Genomic DNA, 7,867 nt, shown 5'->3' with positions numbered 1-7,867 from the left:
GTATGAGACATGGGTCCCCAGAGACTTCCCGGAACCGGAGTTCAGAGCCGTCAGGAGCTTGTGACTCCCTCCCAATTAAAAAAGACAGCTGCATCCTCAGGTACCAGCCCCTTTCCGCGCGCACAAGCCTCCGTACCTTTGCACTTTACTGCTGCAGCTCCTGACCCTCAATGTGCTTTTCTCCTTCCTTCTAGTTGTAGAATGTCCACTCCGCCAGCCTTCCTGTAAGTTCTGGATGATGTCCGTTTTGTCTGTTTATTGTGTTTTGAAGTTGTAGGAGGCAGCAATTTCAGTGTTTCCCTATGCCGTCATCTTCGAAGATCAACTTTTTAAAAGGGGAGAAAGAAAAGAAAGAGATAAACTAAAAAGGAGAATGGAGAATAAAAATGGGAGGAAAACAAAATAAGAGGGGAAGAAAACAGTTCAATCCAATCCAGTCACTGAGGTTCTCCTTGAGACTGTTCAGACCCATAAACTTGGCCTCTGCCTTTGTTTCCTCTGAAAAGCTCAAAGTGCAGGGTGTGGCAGGCTGTATCATCTAGGGTGTGTTTTGTTTGTGTTTTTTTCCTTTATCTGCCCTCTGGGTAGCTCCTCCCAAGGAAAATAGCCATTTGGGAAGTGTATGAATGACCCAATGCAGGATTCCTGGCTACTGCTTTTCCAAGTCTCCCTGCCCTGCTTCCCACCACTGCCTGTTCTCAGGCACCAAGTCCGCACTTCCCTCTCTGTGCCAATGCCTCGGGTGTGTAGTTGCAAATGGAAATTCCTGTGCTCTGGGTTTATAGATAATAAAATAAATAAAATTAAATAAAATAAAGGCAATCGAAACTACAGCTCTCTCTCCCAATGGCTCTGGTGTGCTGGGTCTAGACTCTGCTGCTGCCAGCAGTCCTGCTACCTTTTGCAAGTGCTCGGATGGTATGGGTGCTGCAAGTCATGTTGCCATGGGTTGTGCTTCAGTGGCTTGGGAAGCACTGCTGGTCGTGTCTCCCCAGCCATGGGCAGGTGTGTGCATCCCTGCCTGTGCTTCTGGAACGGTTGTCCCTGTAGTTCAGTTCCCTCCTCTCTGGGCTCCCCACCTCTCATGATCTCACCCTTCCTATTGGTTTCCAGGTGCCTTCAGTTATAAGTCACCTCATTAGCCCTACCACAGTTGGAAATTCCAGGTGAATGTTCTCCAATTTAGTTGTATTTCCAGCCTGGCCCTGTGTCAAGGTGCATGACAGGTCTGCCTATTTGGCCGCCATTTTCTCCTCTCCTCTATGCCATTTTTCATGCTGTTGTAGTTCTCAGAAAGTTTCTTGAGCATACTTATAACCATTACTTTGAACTCTATATAAGATATATTGTTTGCCTCCATTTCATTTAGCTCTTTTTCTGAGAATTCTCTTATTCTTTCATTTGGAGCCTGTTTGTTTGTCTCCCCATTTTGGCTGCCTCTTTGTATTTGTTTCTATATATTAGAGAGATCTGCTATGACTCCCCATCTTTGTGGGGGGGCCTTGTGTAATAGGTGCTGGTGCTCTTGTTCCAGCATCAAGAAGGGTTCAGGAACCTGGAGAAGGCACTGTGTGTAAATTAATAGAGAGTCCACAGATGAAACATAATTTTGAAAAGCATATTGGGGAGTCAGAGAAGACTTAGCTAAAGGAACTAAGTCAGTGATGGTGAAGCTTTTGAGCTCTGTGTGTCAACATTTTGAAAAACCCTAACTTTACTCTGGTGCCATGTCACATATAGAAATTTTTTGATATTTGCAACCATAGTAAAACAAAGACTTATATTTTTGATATTTATTTTATACTAGAGGCCAGTTGCACAAACATTTGTGCACTCGGTGGGGGGAGGGGGTCCCTCAGCCCGGCCTGTGCCCTCTCGCAGTCTGGGACCCCTCGGGGGATGGCCGCCTGTTGGCTTAGGCCTGCTCCCCAAGGGATTGGGCCTAAGCTGGCAATCAGACATCCCTCTGGCAGCCCAGCAGCCCTCGGGGGCTGTCCACTTGCCAGTGGGTAGCAGACCTAAGCTGCAGTTGGACATCCTTAGTGCTGCTGAGGAGGCGGGAGAGGCTCCCACCACCACCACTGTACTGGCAGCCATCAGCCTGGCTGTGGCTGAGCAGAGCTCCCCCATGTGGGAGTGCACTGACCACCAGAGGGCAGCTCCTGCATTGAGCGTCTGCCCCCTTGTGGTCAGTGTGTGTCATAGTGACCAGGCATTCCCAGTCTTTCTGCTGTTAGGGTCAATGTGCATATTACCCTTTTACTATATAAGATAGAGGCCTGGTGCACGGGTGGGGACCTGCTGGTTTGCCCTGAAGGGTGTCCTGGATCAGGGTAGGGGTCCCGCTTGGGTGCCTGGCCAGCCTGGGTGAGGGGCTGAGGGCTGTTTTCAGACTGTCCACACCTCCTTCAGGGTGGAGGGTCCTGCTGGGGTCCCTGGCCAGTCTGGGTGAGGGTCTGATGGCTGTTTGCAGGCTGGCCAAGCCCCTCAGCAGGGACCCTCACCCCATGAGGATGTGGCCATCCTGGGTGAGGGGCTGATGGCTGTTTGCAGCTGGTCACACCTCCTTCAGGGTGGGGGTCCCCACTGGGGTGCCTGGTCAGTCTGGGTGAGGGGCTGAGGGCCGTTTTCAGGCTGGCCTGCGACTGAAGCTCCCAGCCTCTCCTTTTTTTCTTTTTATTCTGGGATTTATTTACCTTCTATAGTTGAAACTCTGTTGCCGTCACTGGCGCTCCCAGCTCTGAGGCTGCGGCTGGCTGAAAGCAGGTATTTGGGGTTTGTTTAGCTTCTATAATTGAAACTTTGTTGCTTTCGGAGCTGTTGCTTTCAGAGCTTAGAGCAGGCCTTGGCAGGCGGGGAACCTTGGCTTCCTCCATCACTGGAACAAGCAAACTTCCTGCTCACTTCAGCTGCGTGGCTGCCGGCCGCCATCTTTGTTGGCAGTTAATTTGCATATCTTGCTGATTAGCCAATGGGAAGCATAGCAGAGGTACGGTTAATTACCCTTTTTGTCTTTTATTAGATAGGATATTTAAATGCTATTTAACAAAGAAAAATCAACCAAAAAAATGAGGTGACATGCATGTCATAGGTTCGCCATCACTGAACTAAGTTCTCCTTGTCTCAGGACCCCTTGCTTTTTATTCACACAAATTGTCTGAATGCAAGGTGGAGATATACACATCAAACGGTAAGGTTTTGTATACACAATCCATTGTCAGATTGGGGGAACTTTGCCTACGGCTGTTCAGATGTTTGGCCAGTAGGAGGCAATAACATGTAGATTGAGATGCCCTTAGCTGTCTGGCAGCAAGCAATTAATTTATGCATCCTTTTCAGGTTTGGGGGAATACCCTCAGCCATCTCCAGATGATTCAGCCCTGCTGACATGCTGGAATTGGCTTCCGGCAATAGGTACCTTATGGGATCCAGTCAGGCAATCGCCTTGATTACCTGAGCTGGGTGTTCTAGGGATGTCCCTTGTGTGGTGGATTATGTAGGCCCTGATGTTATAATTGAATCTTAATTGCTATTGGCCCATTCATGCACGGGATCAACCCTCAGACTGACTGACTGTGAGGCTCAACCTCACCATGGAGTGTAAGCTGCTCTGCAGGTGCTGACCGCACAAAGCAGAATTCACCTCAGCAGGATTTGGTGGCTGCCATGATCTCTCTCTGGATATGCTGTTTGTTAAGCTTATTGGATCCTGTTCTGGTGTTGTCTGTAGCTGGCCACTTGGTGTGTTGGTTCTGGGCCTCATTGGTGCAGGCCAATGTCAGACACCATCTGTGTCAGGCCCTCAGCAACCTTTTTGGAGCGATAAGCCATCCATAATTTGTGGCTTCCTCTGCTGGACTTGGGTGTGCATAGGAAGAGCTAAGCTGTTCACCAAGGCCAGCTTTTCCCAGCACCAGGCCAGGGGGAAGGTCAGGAAAAGTCCCAAGGAACCCCAAGATCTGCCTCTGCCTTCCTTCACCTGCTGGCTACCTGTTAGGCTCAATCACTGAAAAAGCCTCTAGCCCTGGCTGGTATGGCTCAGTTGGTAGGAGTGTCATCCCATACACCAAAATAGTTGTTTCCTGGTCAGGACACATACTCATATTTCAGGTTCAACCCCTGGTCAGGGCATGTGCAGGAGGCAACTGGTCAATATTTCATTGTCAAATCAATGTTTCTCTCTCACTCACTCCCTCTCCCTTCTTCTCTCACTAAAATAAATAAAAGCATGTCCTTGGGTGAGGTTTGAAAATACATACATACATACATACATACATACATACATACATACAATGAAAGACCCTCTGGTGGAATCAGGAGGATGGGGCTAATGGATCTTCCATGAAGAGGAGGTGCCAGTCGGGCTTCAGGGAAGGTGGTGGGTATGGTCCTCTCCCCAGAGCCACACGACTTAATCTATTCTGTATTTATCCCCAAACTTGGTAAGGTGGAGCCACTAGGAGTCAGACAAGTGGGACCTCTGGATCCCAGAGGTTGGGTCTGCTGGAAGTTGGGAGGGTGGTTCTATTCAATCTCCCATGAGGGCGAAGCACCAGTCATGTTCACAGAAAGTGGGCAGAACAGCCCCCACCCCAAAGCCAGAAAACTCAGTCACTGACACTCCCTGAGTCTGCCCTGACCTCTACACCCAGGCCAAGGCAACTGATTCCTCAGCAAGACCTAAGCTCTGCATGGTGGAGCAAGAGGGAATCTAGAGGGTGGGGCAATTGTTTCCCCCAGGCTGAGGCCACATAGAGTAGGTTGCTCCATCCAAGAAAAATGGTCTCTGTGGTATGGAAGAATGACTCAGAACAGGAATCCTGGTGGCTGTCCCCCAGCTCCCTCCCCAGAAGCACAAACCCAGACTCTCCTCTGGTGAATCTAGAACACTCTGGCCTTCCTCCTACCCTAGAGCCCAGGATGAGTGGCTGCAAACAAAATTGTATGCATTGGCCCTTTAAGAGGTGCCTGTGTCTTTAGTAGACTCTGTCTCACCCTGGCTTTTTAGAAACCCTGCTGTTTTTTACAGCCAGATGTTATGTGGGTGCCTCTTCCCAGCTCTGGCACTCTAGACTGGGGGTCCCAGCTTGGGGTTTAGGCCCCACCTTCTCAGGGGGAATCCTCAGCAGCTGAGATAGCTCATGGTACCTCAGCCACTGCCCATGGGAGCAGAGACAGGCCTTTTCACATAGCACCCTTCCTAACAGTCTTTTTTTCCCCCCCATAAGGCAAATCGTTTTTTCTTTTTAAATGTTAGACTATTTTACAAACTACTAAATCTAAGAGAACCTAAATGCATTCATATTTTTAAAAATATGTCATCTATATTGTACCAACACAAGTTGATTCAACTTGCAGAAACCTATAAAAATTAGGACCAACCCTGTTGATCTGGAGGTTAAGTTCTTAAAGTGCTTCAGTTCTGAAACTTATTGCAGAGGAAGAACTTCAGGTGGTTCCGTGAGAGACACATGTCTGTACTTTGAAGTCTTGTACTTCTCCCTAATTGCTTGCTGAGGTCGATGGGGTATATCAAGGCATGCTTTATGTAGCTAACTCAGGCAAGGCACAATTTCACTTAATGAATAGCCTATAAATACAGCAAAGGTTTCTGGCCAGATGCTTGTTCACAGTATAGTTGGCCAGGCAATAAGCTGCTGCAGCTATCAATGAAGGAAGCTATTTCAAGAATGGGTCAGCTTCAGTAATGAATTTGAGTGGGAAGATGATCTTCCAAAACCCAAAACTACTGAAGTTATTAGAAAAGGCGCAATTACCAAATACACAACAGAGGAGGAAAAAGAAGATGGATGACACTGGCGTATGTTCAGAATTGGAGAACAGGACCCCAGGGTTGATATGAAGGCCACTGAGCCCTATAAAAAAGTTATCAGTCATAGAGGATGAATTAAATGTCATTGTTGTGTTTGCTGTCTGTTTTATGCCTGAAAGTTGTCAACCTAACTATAGATACCTGATGGACAACCTCTTTAAGTATGTTATTGGTACTTTGGAACTGTTAGTAGTAGAAAATCACATGCTAGTTTATTTAACTGGTGCAACAACTTGAAGGAAAATGCCCAGTCTGGGATGGCTCAGGAAATGCTATCAGCAAATTGATAGAAGGTTATGGGAAAACCTAAAATCTTTAATTATCATACATCCCTCGTGGTTTATCAGAACACGTCTGGCTGTTACAAGACCATTTATTAGCTCTAAATTCAGCCAAAAAATTAGATACATCTTTAATTTGGCAGAACTAGTGGAACTTGTTCCTTTGGAATATATTGGCATACCAGAATGCATAAAACAGATTGATCAGGAGCTTAATGGAAAACAAGATGAACCAAAAAGCGAACAGTAAGTTTGGCATCTAGTGCAAACAAGACTGAAGAATGTGCTGATGAAGCAATGATCTTTTTTTTTTTTTTTGCATTTATAATGCATTTATTGGCCCTGATTTTTATGTAACCTGTTACAAAATCGACTTGACTTTTCCTCAATGGACTTTTGCATAAGGGACTGTTCGCGCTGTTTTGGTTTGCAAATCTCTTGAATTTAGCTCTTAACTAGCTGATGATATTGTAATCATTTTATATTTTATATTGCTAAAAGGAGAGAACCACACTTCATATAAAGTGGTTTTTTGCATTGGTTTATTGAAAAAAAGATTGTCTTTAACCTTTGGCATTTTAATTATGATATGTCTTGGAGTGGGCCTCTTTGGGTACATCTTGATTGGGACTCTGTGCTTCCTGAACTGGTGTGACTTTTTCCTTCACCAAGTTAGGGAAGTTTTCAGCCATTATTTCTTTAACATGTTATCTATCTTTTGCTCGCTCTTTTCTCCCTCTGGTACCCCTATGATGTGGATGTTGTTAAACTTGATGTCCCAGAGGTTGCTGAGACTTTCCTCACTTTTGTAAATTCTCTTTTAAATTAAATTTTATTTTTTATTCTCTGCTTGGATGCTGCTTACTGTTATCTTGTTCTCTAAATTGCTGACTCAATCCTCTGCTTCATCTAACCTGCTGCTGATTTTTTCTAGAGTATTCTTCACTTCAGATATTGTATTCTACCTTTCTGACTGGTCCTTTTTTATGGTTTCTATGTCTTTTAAAAACAATTTTATTATTATTTCAGAGAAGAAGGGAGAGGGAGACAGAGAGTATCACTGATTGGTTGCCTCCTGCACACCCTCTACTGGGGATGTGCCCTGACCAGGAATCAAACAGTGTCCTCCTGGTTCTTAGATCAACACTCAACCAGTGAGCCACACTGGCGGGGCTCTATATCTTTTTTAATACTTACTATCTCTTTGTTTAAGTTCTTTCTTAGATCATCCATTCTTCTCCTAAGTTCGTTGAGTATTCTTATAACCATTGTTTTAAATCCCACATTCAGTATTTTGGTTGCTTCCATTTCATTTGATTCTTTTTCTGGGGATTTCTCTTTTTATTTCATTTGGGGCATAGTTCTTTGTCTCCCCATTTTGTCTCTGTGTATTAGGTAAATCTGCTATGACTCACACAAACTTGTTATGAGGGCTTTATGATGAAGGTGTCTTGTTGATCTCAGTAGCACAATCTTCCAGATCACCTGAGATCCATGCTCCAGGAATGTTTCTTGTCAGTCATGTGCACCCTACTGTTGTACTTGAGTCTTGAATGCTGTTGGCCCTTTCGTGAATGGAGTTAACCCTTCAAGCTGGCAGGCTATACGAGTAAACTTCAATCACTGTATATGAGACTTTGAGCAGGGGCTGCCCCCTGAGACAAAGTTGTTCCCAGCAGGATCTGGTGCCTGTTGGAATCCCCCTTTGGATGTGCCACTTGTGTGGCTGGTTGGGTCTGAAGCCCACCACAGG

At 45.8% G+C, this 7,867-nt stretch overlaps 1 pseudogene; it reads left to right on the top strand.

Moving 5' to 3' along the window:
- Nucleotides 1–3,161: 3,161 nt before the first annotated feature.
- Nucleotides 3,162–6,522, top strand: LOC132225860 (BCL2/adenovirus E1B 19 kDa protein-interacting protein 2-like; annotated as a pseudogene).
- Nucleotides 6,523–7,867: the final 1,345 nt, after the last annotated feature.

This window comes from Myotis daubentonii, chromosome 2 (assembly GCF_963259705.1).
Source record: "Myotis daubentonii chromosome 2, mMyoDau2.1, whole genome shotgun sequence".
Lineage (NCBI taxonomy): Eukaryota > Metazoa > Chordata > Mammalia > Chiroptera > Vespertilionidae > Myotis > Myotis daubentonii.
Note: the sequence above shows the minus strand (reverse complement) of the source record. Positions and strands in the feature narration are given on the sequence as shown.